Here is a 13,660-nt window from a genome sequence, read left to right on the forward strand (position 1 = left end):
TGCAATTACATTTATCACAATGTTTTTATTTATTTATTATATTAAGATTAGTAGGGGGGCACAAAGACACACAATTTGGTTGCTTGTACTTCATTCTATATGGAGCTCAAACCCCAGGCATCCTCTCTTCTTTATTCACAGATGTTGTTTTATCTGCTTTGTCCTCCCAGCCACTGTATTTTACACCAAAGCCAGCAAGGGTGAGTCAACTTTTTGGAAAGTGCAAGAGGTTGACTGAACAAGGGCATGGTATTGTTGTCCACAGGATATAAAAGTGCAGAAGTGGCCTTAAGTGGGTCTGCAGTAAAGAGCTTGGCTCAGGCTGAGGGCCAAACACAGCTCTGTGTGTGGAATCAGAAGCATCAGGCAGCCCGAAGGTCACACTGATAAGACCTGGACTTTCCAATGAGAAAGCCGCTTTATGTTGTGACCTTGATGCCCCTGAAGGTCAGACCTTGAATGCACCAGCTGGTCCTTTATAGCACAGGGACTGTCAGAAAGACACAGTGAATAATGTTCCATTTTACTGGCAATTATTATAATAATCAACCTTTTCAAAATCAAGACTTTTAGTAGGTGAATAACAGGCTAATGCAGGAAGAGTCTCGATGCAGTAAGTACGACTTGATATATTTATACTAAAATGCATGCATGCCGAAGTTTGTGCTAAATTTGTACCTGTATAAAATGCCTCAAATAGTCCTCAGATGACTCATATAGTTGTAGTCATAGATACTTAGTATTTATTTTCAGAACAGCTGTTTCATGTATTTCATATTCATGTACTTTATATCATAGTAAATAAAGCCAGTAGATATAGAGACTATCCATTTTTCCTGCATTAAGGCTTAACCCTTGAGTGTGTACAAATTGACTACAGGTTAATATACACTCATGAGGCAGAAAGATTATTTAGCGTGATTTTCACATGAATCAAAATTCAAACCACGCCTCAGAGATAAATACTTGATGGCTTGTTAAACACCATATTTGGCTCTGGTACTAAATTATTACTAAAAATTCAGAATTCTGAATGTATTTAGAATTACCACTGATTATACTGTAAGATTAACAGAGAACCACAGGTTTACCAATGGAAGGCATCTTATCCATCTGAGTAGTTGGCTTAGAGCTAAAGGGTAAGACGCAATTACTGTAAATATGATGTTGCTATAAAGTGATATTACTAACTCTTACTAAAGATTCAAGGATGTACAAAGACAGAATTGTATTCTTAATCTGTCTGAGGCAATAAGACATTCTAGCAATGAAAAGCACAAGGTGTCTGACAAATTACTGCAAACTTGTACAACTTTTTTTTTCTCTTTGGAATGAATGAACTACCAAACAGAACCATTTTCCCAAACTGTGGTTGGAAAGGGGAGTATTTTTTCCTAAGATGCTAAGCCAAAAAAAAAAAAAAAAGGATGGATCATAACCTGGCTTTGGGGTGGGACACATATGTTCTATAGGGCACTTGACTGCATTAAGAAAGCGGTATCAGAGGATGAATAATAAAATTACAAAGTAACTATAAAGACTATACAATTCTAAAATCAAAAAATTGAAACAAGAATATCTCCAAAACCATTTTTTTCTAAACATACTGTACTATTATATTGGTTTTGACCACACTAAGTGATGGGGACAAAAATCTCTGAAATACCTATTTTCTTTCAAAGGTACTTTAAGCCTTGATACAGCTATGAACACTGTCAGAAATTGATAAGTTTTTCTTGAATCTGACTAATAATACTTTAGATATAAGGCCACTTGGGATTTTGGTGTGTTTGTTCATTCAGTCATCAAGCCTTTGTGTAATGTATGATATGAAGTTTAGTACAAGGCCCGACCTGACTTCTGATCCAGTCAGCTGCAAACAGACATTTGCCCTTCTATGGCCTGTAGGAGGCGATATTAAGAGCCATGAGAGTCACAGGTTCTTAAAGGGTAAAATAAATGAAAAATAAGTCACAAAGTCAGAGCGGCTGGAAGCCTTTTCTTCCAGAGCCTGGCTGCACAATAGGAGAGCCTGATGGGCCGATAAGAGATGCAGCAGCCTAGTAAAAAAATTCAATTCCAGAAGAGCAGGGAGCCTGGTGGAGACATAGAGCCATCTTCCCTCCCACTTGGTGTGGGGAAAGATCGTATCATAATCATGGTCACACTGTGTCAGACCTCAAAACAGATCACAAACCAAACATATTGACCTAAAAAAAAAAACAAAAAAAAAAAACGCATTTGCAGAAGTATCTAAAAACTTGAGAAAGACCAGAAAAGGTGGCCAAATTACCACTGACACTATACTGTAGTACACCCCACCATTATTGTGTTAGGTATTTGTACAGATTTGTGAGTTTTATGAAGTTGTAATTACAATGCATGGTTAATAGTTTGGTCTGAACATCTGAGTTTAAAGCTTTGAGAGTAGCATTTTAAACAAGCTACCAGATCACCCTGGTCAAGATGTCTCTTGTCATTGTGTCCCTATGTCATCTGTGTAAATGCCGTGTTTTCATGGGTTTCTTATTTGGTAAAACATCCGGTATTTTTGATCATGAAGTGGCTGCATTTGATAGACGCTGAGTAGCGAATTTTAGTTTTTAATTCAGTTTTTAGGTTTTCATTTAAATTGTTAGTAACAAACAAGGGAAAAGTAGTACTTTCTCTTCAATTCAAAATGAGTTTAGTTTAGCAGACAGGTTAGGTTGTTTAGGGAGTCAAAACTTCTGTATGACATTCTGGCACTTATTTAGAACACATAACGGTAGCAGAAATGTGTTAAAAAGAGTTACTATTAAACTGAATTAAAGTTTCCACGCTAAAAAGCTTTTGCTTTAAGCTTTTTAAATGTACTTGAATGGAACAGCAAGTTGAAAGCTAAAAAGTCAACGATAACCTTGTAAGCCTGAATCTGTCTCAGAGAAAAAGAGAATCTTTTCTTTATTTGCCTAACCCCAAAAAAAAAGAAAGAAAGAAAAAATAGTAAGGAAAATGTCCAGTGTGGCCTCTCAAGTTTGTTCGCATTTATACCTACTAATTGCAAAGTACTGCAAAAGCAGAGTTTATATTCTGAATTAGACAATGAGGCCGAATTTTTTCGCTCAGTATCAGAAAAGACCTTCACATGCACCAGGTCCTTATCACAGTGAAAGGAAAACAGAGAATGACAGAGAGCTATGAAGAGGGAAAAGGAACGAGAGACTGCCACCCCACTCCTCCTTCCTCATTGTAACAGGTCGTAACCCTATTTTCGCTTCAAAAACCCCACACATTCATTCCAATTGAGTTGTTGTTGCAGAGGACTGCAGTCACTATTGCCTTTCAGCAGGTTATCAGAGAGTGAAGGAGAAATTGCCTGGGCTCTGCCACGGCCCTGATTGCACTATCAGCGCCATCCGGGAGGCCTGCCATAAAGGCAGTGGGCACTGGGGAGTGTGGGGTGGCATCTGGTGCTGCCCTCCTGATAAATCAGAGCCCGGCCATGGCACACTGGCACAGTTCAGGGCCGAGGCTCCTGGCACAGAAAGCTGAGCCCCAAAACATGTGGAGCAACCCACCCGACCTTCCTGTTCCCTCCTTTCCTGCTCTTGTCAACATTTTTTTTTGTTTATTTCTCATTTCCCTCTCTGTTTCTCTCTGTATTTCCTTCTCTCCTGCCATTACTCGCTCTCTAGCTCCCTGCCAGGCCGTGCTGTTGTTTACACAACCTTGCCAAATTATTCTGCCTCCCAAATTTCAGGCTGCATATTTTTCAAAACTTAATTTGTTAAATTAGGCTACCTGTCTGGTGCATGAATATGTGCTTTTGCTGCTTTGTGGAACATTCTTTCATGGTTTTATTATAATGTTTGCCTATGTTTGCATGACTAATACCAAACCACATATTAAAATATGTTTTAAAACATGTTGCATTTATGATATTCACTAAGTGATGCTTTTCATGTTGACAAAACATGACAATCTAGTATACATTTTTTTTTTTTGCTTACGCTAAAAGGCTTATAGTTGGTTGGCAAAACAGATGTGAAAATGTAATCTAGGATGAAGTTTTTATTTGCAGTCAGTGTGTTTATTGTACCCTTATTAAATTTTTTTATTATGAGCATATATTATAATTAATATACAACTTTAAATCTCCACCGCTTAACTTGCCAGTGAAGAAAATTATGCCACCATTAAAAATAAGCCATAAATTGGAGAACACTTGGATGCGAATTGGAAGGCCAAGTTTATTAGTGCCTGTAAAACCTTGATTTGTAGACCTCTCAAGCCCAGGCTTGATAAAACTGGAACAGAATCAACTTGCAGCGCTGAGTGACAAACCCTTGGCCTGCTCAACCTCCTCTCCTCCTGTTACCTCACACATGCCCACTCTTACATCCACATCTGTATGTATGTTTGATTAATTCTTCATTTAAATTAAAAGCACAGATTGCACCATTCTTGAGGGCACAAAGAGAAAATCTGTTTAATTATTCTGGCTTTAATTCAACACACTTGCTTGGAGCACCCTGGTAGGCTTTGATGCAGAAATGACATTGCCATATTTGTTCACTTACACACTGTTTTAGCTCTCAAACCCTGGGTTCGTGAAGTTCAGGTTTACAGCATTTAGCAGTGGCTCTCGTCCAGAGTGACTTACAGAAGAGCGCTGAACAACCCTGTTCAAATAGTCTGTCAGTCATTATAGCAAAGAAAAAGTACGCTTTTAAAATGCTGTACATTTAGGTCTTTCCTTAAGGGTTTAGTGAGGAGGTAGGTTTTCAGACATTGGAAGTGACTCAGCTTCTCAAAAGGAGTTCATCACACTGCCTGTAAATTACTACTCAGAAAGAGTTTGAATGGTAGTTTAAGCCCTGATTAATTCATGGGAGCTGTTAAGGGTCTGTCAACACCTTATCAATGAGTTTACACTAAACATACACTTACTTAATCTTTTACTGTTTGCACCAAGTTAACATTTACATTTAAGCATTTGGCAGATGCTCTTATCCAGAGCGACTTACATTTTTATCTCATTCTACATATGAGCAGTTGAGGGTTAAGGGCCTTGCTCAAGGGCCCAATCAGAAAAAGTCTGATTTTTTGGTGCTGTTATTTATTACTATGATTCTAAGTCAGAGTTTGTATAAGCCATTAACCCATCAGCCTGTCAATTATTTGGGAACATGTAAAGGAATCGTTTTTAATTTTGCAATACACTACCACACAAAAGTTTGGGATCACTTTCTAACTCCATGGTCGATCCTGATTTTTATTTCTTTCTATAATATAAAGCCCTGCTGAAGCCATCCACAATATGCATTAATCTCAGTTAATGTTGAGGTGTATCTGCTACTCATGATCTATAAAACCTTCACGGGGTGCTGCTAATTGGTGATTTTTGTGGCTGGTAACTCCATATAAACTTCTCCTCTGCAGCAGAGGTACAGTGTAAGCCAGGTTTGGTCTTGCCTTCCTGGGAAGGTCTGCTTGATGGTTCTTAATGGGTTTTGCAAATGCACTTGACAATAGTGTTTTTGACAGAACTGTTCCAGAAAGGCTGATCTTCATGTCCTAAAATAACAACTGGCTGTTGTTGTTGTTGTTGTTCCATAATTATCTAATTTAATAGTTTTTAAATACCCCAAGAATGTAGAAAATAAATCACTAAACAAAAAAAAAAGGAATTTACCACTGATACTTTTACATGGTAGTGTATATTACTGTAAATCATATTCATCTATCTACCTGAACAAATCTATCTCTTAACTTCTAGATGGTTCAGGACATACATATTGTACAGTAATATTATAATGCAGTTTTGAAGTGTGAAAAAGCCTTCTATTCCTGCTATTTTGCAAAGCAGTTTATTTGACCCACAATTCTATATCTTAACAACACTGGTCAAAGCAAGTATATAAAGTCTTTGTGTGTTGATTGATCACTCTAATGATACATACAGACAGATGAGCACAGGTGTCAGTGCGAAAAGGCAGTTCGACTACAGACCTTTTTGATTTCGTCACAAATCCGGTTGTTTTATTTATACCTGCATTTTATTGCTTTGAACAATTTGTGATGGTTTCAGAATTTTTAAAATTTATCTTCAGTGTCTTGTTTCTAAGATTGGCATGATATGATAATATGAAATATAAATCTAATATAAATTAGAGTATTAACATTTTTTTTTGTTTAAAAAAAACAAAAAAAAGTAGTTTGAACATATGAAAAATCCTGTTTGCGGTTTAAGTGTGTAATCATGATCAACCAATAAAAGAGTTTATTTATTGCCACATTGATGCTTTCTCTGAAAAGAAATAATTGCTTGTAGGTGATTTCTTTAGTGCAGTTTTTTGTTATGTGATTTTTGATTGGGAAAATGTAAAAAGAAAAAAAAACAGGCTCTCGTCAGAGTAAACTGAACAGTAACGACAAGGGGAAGGTTGTATGTGAGTGAAATTGTTTCTCCGTAATCATGTCTGATGTAATTGAGTACCATCAGGCGTTTGCATACACACATGCACACTAATATGCGTCATAGAAATCTACATATCCGTTTTATGTTTTAAATCGAGAGACAGGTTTTGTAACGGTTTAGGACTAATATGTCATGAAGCCATGGTTTTCCTAGATGTTCTTCGTAAATGTGATAATCTAAGTGTGTGATAATCATAGTTGACAGCTGCTAACAGAGATGACACACTGTGGGTTATGGTTGTCTCAGTTATCTCTTTTAAGGCCTGTGCTGAAATGTTCTTCTGCTACGTGACACAGCACACATGCATTCATTATCGTGTTAAAGCCATATTTTAACAACACTGTCTTTGTCTGTGCATGAGCAGCCGGAGTGAGTCTGTTGCATTATCCCTGGGGTTAAAAAAACAACAGCAACGAAAATGAACGAAAAAAAAATATAAATGTAAATATGGAATACATTACCATTATATATTTAATGTCTTTAATATCCTTCAAGCGCTAAGTGATCTACAACTGCATAGAGGTGACCTCAGCTAAGCACATTATTCACCTAGCCCACATTATTCACAATGCCAAGTGCTTAATTACTTTTTCAGTCAGTCTGTAATTGAGCAAAGCAGCAGTCGATCAGCTGTATTGATTCCGATATGAAATGCAAGTGCAAAGGGCACAAGAGATGTCAGTCGCTGCTAAAGATCTCCTCTGACTTATGAATTCAGCCAAATATAAACGCATTAGCATGAACATTTTGCCAATATGTATGAATTTTACATAGATGGTTTTGGTGATGGATTACATTTAGATAAAACGTAGAGGATGCCTTTTGTATACATTTTAGCACCTTTTCTATGCAGCACATGCTTAGATCAATACATGATTATATAAATTACAACCTGACCTCTTCTGATGTCCATTAAGATAAGACATAAGACATGTAGTAAGTAAATACTTTCTTTAGTTTTATCTTATTATGTTATGATTTCACATTAGGCATGGAGATCTGAAGCTCAGGAGCGACTGATCTCTTTCAGGCTGCCTGAGCTTCACTGCAATGCATAACCTGTTTGCCGCATATAACGCAGCAACAAGTTTTAACCCAGAAACCCCCTCCGTCCTGAACCACATTAGAAATGTGTCACTGACCACGACCCCTTTATAGCCCCAAAGCTCAAGGGCCACTGGGAGAGACGCATGCAGGACGTGTGCTCTCTTTCTGTTTGTGTGTGTGTGTGTGTGTGTGTGTGTGTGTGTGTGTGTGTGTGTGTGTGTGTTTGTATGCATGTGTGCGTGTGTGTGCGCACACGCTCTTTTGTCTGAGCGGTGATGCAGGGGGCCACAGATGCCGTCCGTTCCCCAGAGACCCGTCTGAGGTTAATGATCTGAGCAGCAGAGCAGGAATAAATAAATCACTTCTAGTGAGCAGTGGGTATAAATCTTCACTCCTGCACCCATTTGTGGCACCACCAGTTGCTAATGATTGCATTTTTCTCTTTTCTCCTTTCCTTTTGTGTGTGGATGTGAAGGTGTGTGAGTGTGTGTGTGTGGGGGGGGGAGCACAGATGAGTCTCTCTCTCTCTCTCTCTCTCTCTCTCTCTCTCTCTCTCTCTCTCGCCCCCCCATCTCCCGTACCCTCCCTCCCAGTTTTTCCTTTCCTCACAGCCTGTGTTGTGTTTTGTCAAGGAACATTAGTGTTGTATAATGTGTATGTGAGTGTGTTGGTGGGGGTGTGTAGAAGCGTATTGTAAGTGACAGCAGTGTCTCATCTGGCTTAGGTTGATGACTGCAGCCCATCACCAACAGCTAAACATGGAAGGGCTTTAAAAACAAGTGCAAGGCTCTCTGTCCATGGTGACTGAGCAAAATGTGCTTCTTCTGCTTTAACTCAGAACTAAAGACTAAATGTATATATTAATATATATACATATATAATTTAATATGCCGTTTGATGGAATACCTGTTCCCTGATTATTTATGCAATCATTCAGTTATGTGTCAGCAGCAAAATGCATAGAAAAAGTCATAGAGATATGGGTCCAGAGCTTTAGTTATTGTTCACATCAAACATTATAATGGGGTAGTGTTTAATCTCAGCGACTATAATCATGCAGTCATTGTGGGTGTTTAAACTGATCTCAGAATTTTCACAAGTCTCCGGAGTTCATCCAGAAAGACTAAAAAAAACATATTAATCTTATTGATTCATTTTAAAAATATGCCACTTTTATATTTTAAAGAAGGTCTAGATTGGTTTGAGCTAACAGAAAGGTTGCAGTAACTCAAATGATCACTTTTTAAATCCATGGTGAGCAACTGAGCATCTCAGAATTCACAACATATCAGCACAGCACAACTGCAGAACAACACACAGGGCTACACTCCTGTCATACCAGCCAGGCGTCAGTGAGCTCAGGCGCACAGAAATTAGACAGTTCATTTCCTGTTCTGGGAAGAGATGAAACTGTCCATTAAGGCCTCAGATTCATACACATACAGCTGTATGCAAAATTTTTGCCACTGAATATTTTGTAGATTTTGTTAAATTAAAAAAACATACACAGATCTTTGCATCAGACATTTTTTCCTTCAAAAATTAACGCAGTTATTTAATACTTAATAACTTAAGAGGAAAAAAAGTAGTACTTTTAACACACCTTTGACAGATATCACAACTTACCAACACTTCTTGTAAATAGTAAGAATTCTTACTATTATCTTATAAATATTATGAATAATAAAACTTTTAAAATAATCTTATGTGATTCTTTATATACAATATACAAGTCAGGCCTCTGTCAAGGCCATTTAAAATGCGTCAACTTGCATTTCATGAAGACGTTATTGTGACTCCCGACTGATGTAATGTATTAATAAAACTTAATGAAAAGACAAATGAACGATCTGATCCAATGCAGGTCTCTTGAGTAACAGCAAATGCTGCAAAATGGCCAGTGATTAGCAGGCAATTACACCCCACTGTTGCCTTAATTGTAATTAGTGTGTCCAATTGATTAGTATCAGTAATCAATAAGCTCACTCATGAGCAATTAGCGATGAATCTGAAGGAGGAAGAAAAGGCTTTCAGCAGGCAGAACAGAGCCACATGAAAAGCGACAAACCCACACACACAACACGCACACAAAAAGAAAGCGAGTGCGGTTGCATCATTCATGTGCAATCAGGTGGAACAGTAACACAAACCCTTAGGTTTTCTTTGTTTTACACCGAGATCTACTGGGACGTGCTATTAAAACACATGTTCAGATGTCATGTTGCAGATTATATAAGGATAAATCTTGTTTTTGGATTGTTGCTTTATTATCTACGCAGCAGACCTTGATATGATGATTATACATATGGAAACAGGGCAGCATAATTGTGTTGTGTTTTGTATGTGTTCTGCAACGTATGTCGACGTTAGGATTGTGATGCATTCTCTAGTTTCCTCCCACACATGCCAGTGGTGCCTTGTGATGGACAGGTGTCACATCCATGGTGCATTCCCGCCTTTTCTCCAGTGGTCCCCGGATCCTCCGTGACCCTGACCAGAATAAAGTGCTTAGTGAAGATAAATAAATAAACATATAAAAAAATGTCCCCAAGCTAAATCATGTCATTTATTTAATACATATTTCACACTGTAATGTTGAATTTACGTTACAATTTCTTTAAAATGATTATATTTAGAATAATTATATTTATATTTACATTATGCTTATTCTTATATTATATAAATAATATTGTTATAATTAAGAATAATATTTAAGCCATTCAGTTCTATGTGTCTGAGTGTGTACCTGCTTTCAATCATGCACATCTTCAGTCCCTCATTATTCATGCCATGTTAACACACTTCAAGCATTAAAAGTGTTATTTACTTGTTAACATTGTTTGTAATGCGTTAATGCTGAAGAACGCTTGAGTTCAGAGATTTTGCCTTGAGCACCTGAATTCCGACCAATTCTAATTCGATCCAAACCTGTGTTTCGTGTTTCTCATTTGTGCCATTCCAGCTATGTGAGAGCAGGTCTGTGTGTGTGTGTGTGTGTGTGTGTGTGTGTGTGCGTGTGTATATGTGTGTATGTGAAATGATTCACTGCTCCTGAGCACTCCTCACAAATCCAACACACACAACAAAGAAAAGATGAATTGAGTGGGGAGGAAAAAAGAGGACAAAGTCTCAGCGCGTCTCACATTTCAAGGTGAGAGAGAAGTCAGAACACAATAAGAGTCTGCGATCCAATCAGAACTATATTAAGCTCGCAAGGTGAGCAAAACAATGTGAATAAATAAAGCAATTACCAAGGCTTTAGAACAGAGGCGGCTGTTTTTCCTCTGTTATTCCGCACTGAGGAAAAAAGAAAGAAGAGTGAAGGGAGAGAAGGGAGGAATAACAAAAAGAGAGAAAGAAATGCATAGAGGCTTTTCTTCTCTTTAAAATGCTGCATTAGGTCTTTTCCGCCAGTCAGTTTTGATAGTTCAAAGCTGGCAGTTCAATAAATAGCTGGAACCGGCACATCTCTGTTCTTGCAAAAAGAAATCAATGTTAATCCTATTACCAGCAGTTATCACCTAGCCCAGAAACGGTGGCGAGTAAAGGGGGAAAAAACTGAGATGTCAAAGCAGGAAGGAGATAGACCGAGCGAGAGAGAGAGAGAGAGAGAGAGAGAGTGTGTCACCCTTCATTCACTTTCAAACACAGTTTTGATAATTTCCTTCTGTAGAGTAAAGAGGGAGACAGGCACACCGTGTGGGTGTGTGTGGGTGTGTGTGTGTGTGTGTGTGGGGGGGGGGGGGGGGGATGCACTGTAAAAGGGAGGTGTGAGTCTGTAAAAGGGAGTCCAGGCTGACCGCTGTATTCGCAAATAAAGCCAGGATCAGACCTTGCTGCTATAAGCAAGATGTTTAAGGAACAAAAACGGCACTTTTCCACTTTTCTTACCAGCATTCACTGTGCTCGGCCGCAACATTCTCTCTTTGGCTGTGGACCTTTGACCTTGCAGTAGCCAGGATCGCATGTGTAACTGGGTTTTTTTTTTACAGCACAGTCTTTTATACATATAATTTCTTTTTTATTATTATTATTATTATAAAAAAAAGATTTCCAATGTCATTTATTGAGTTAATAATGCATTAAAGTGCTGTATTAATGTGTATTTGTTTAGTTGATATACAAACATCTGCACAGTATGCACTTTTTATTAAGAGGTAAAAACAAACAAACAAAAAGAAACTGCAAAGCTCTAGAGATGAAGTGGCCTAGTTTGAATCTCTTAATTTTTTTTTTTTAGTTTTTCAAATCTTATAGCAAAGAGGTCCCCCTTTAATCATTTGCTTTTGCTCACGCTAATTGAGATATCATGCAGCCTCCTTTCACACATGATGAATAGCAGACAGATTAGTGCATATTGATGCCATTTATTAATACAAAGCATTTAGAATTCTGCTGACCAGTCACAACAGGGCACACTTCCACTTTCACTCCTATCGATCTGCTGGGAATGTGTGCACGTAAAGACGGCAAAAGAGTGAGACAGAAAGAGTGCGAACTAGGGAAAGGAGGAAAACAAAAAGAATTAGCAGTGTTCAGAAGTGCATTTCTCCTGTGAACATTGCTAGCAGTGTAGATTAGAGCTAATCATCGTCAGCAGGAAGCAGAAGTGGGCCTTCTCGCTGACGGATTAGCCCTGCTGCTGTTGTTGCTTCTATTGTTCCTGTCGGGAAAATGTAATTACTGCTGAATCTCATCAAAGTCTGCTCAGCCTTCTTAAAGTTTCATGAGAAGAAAGGCGAGTTAGAGGAACAATATAACCTGAACGTTACTGTATACATCAGAAATGCTTGAAATAAAAAGGCATAAAGCAAACCGTGCCACATTTCCCCATGAGATCTTTTTTGTACCATTGTTTCCTGGCCTTGTTTGATTTTCAACATTTCCTCTCCCTTAAGAAAACGCCTTCTTGCTGACACAAGTTTTCACCTTGACTTGACTGACTGTATATATATTTATTTTCCCGCACACCACCAAACGCAGGTGACCCCATTCCATTTTGGCCCATTTGATATTCCTACGATAAATTAGATGGCAATGGAGGTGCTTTAACATGTAAAATAGCGGTGACATGCTAAATAATGAGCTGTGTTGGAATTACGGAGCGCCGACCGCCAGACTCTGGGGTATTCCCAGGCCTGGAAGCAGCCCATGCGGCTCTGGAGTGTACCAGGGGGGCCTAGAGTATGAGGGGGCTGGGTGCTGAATATGGAAATGGCATTAATATACCCACGCCCAAAGCTAGATTACAGTGTGACAAGCCTGATGGCTCAGGCGCACTGTGTTTGCCTCTACCAACAAAGTAAAGGGGGGAATTATTTATCGCCGAAATTGCTCTCCTTTTTATTGCTCCCCGGTGGACGTCCAGGCCCATTTTGTTAGTATTATTCTTGCGCTTTGGTTCCATTTATTCTCTCCCAGATAAAGTGCCCATCAAGACGAGAGGGAGGGGGAAATAGCGTATACTTTATAGTAAAGGACAGCAGTGTTGATGGCCACGTTTGGATCTGTCATCGATCAGCAGATGTGACGTATCTTTTTTCTTTTTTTTTCTTTTTAATCGCCATTGTTGATGTGTTTACGGTCCCTGGGTTTAGATGGTCACAAACACGTAGGTTTATGATCCCACAGCTCTTTGACCCCCATGATCAGACAGGTGATTATAAGCAGCAGTTGTCCTTCAGGTGACACACTGCTGTTCTGATTTAATCAGTGCCACTGTTAACAGCTTTAAATGACAATCTAGTTTGGAAAGTTGCCCCAGGTGAGGGTAGGAAAATGGGGGGGGGCCTCATCGTTTATGAGGTCTAATAGCTAAGAATGTGAATGAAAAACACCACTTTGGGAACAGTAATAGTTCAGTGGTTCAAGTTCTGTGCTGGTGATTAGTGGTTTGTGAGTTCCAGAACCACTATTGGTGGAGTCAAATAAAATTTCCCATCACAGTGACGGGGTAACGATCATGGTCACAGTAGGATTGACAGATGAGAATAGATTTGTTTTTCTACCACTTCAGTTAAAGCTGAAGAAATAACTTGGTTCTCCCTTTCCCCTCCTTCACCTTTCTTTCCCTGACTTCCACATCAGCCGTGGACAGCTGTAGTATAATGGTTGACATGTTTTATAAGCATGAGGCTGGATTAAATTTTT

General features: G+C 38.7%; 1 long non-coding RNA gene across 1 annotated transcript in view; it reads left to right on the forward strand.

Moving 5' to 3' along the window:
* Positions 1-508: 508 nt before the first annotated feature.
* LOC128526863 (uncharacterized) overlaps positions 509-13,660 on the forward strand; it is a 63,376-nt gene continuing 50,224 nt past the window's right edge. Inside the window, exon 1 of the long non-coding RNA XR_008360823.1 lies at positions 509-613. This is a non-coding gene — a long non-coding RNA (uncharacterized LOC128526863). The remainder of the gene's footprint in view (positions 614-13,660) is intronic.

This window comes from Clarias gariepinus, chromosome 6, assembly GCF_024256425.1.
Source record: "Clarias gariepinus isolate MV-2021 ecotype Netherlands chromosome 6, CGAR_prim_01v2, whole genome shotgun sequence".
Classification (NCBI taxonomy): domain Eukaryota; kingdom Metazoa; phylum Chordata; class Actinopteri; order Siluriformes; family Clariidae; genus Clarias; species Clarias gariepinus.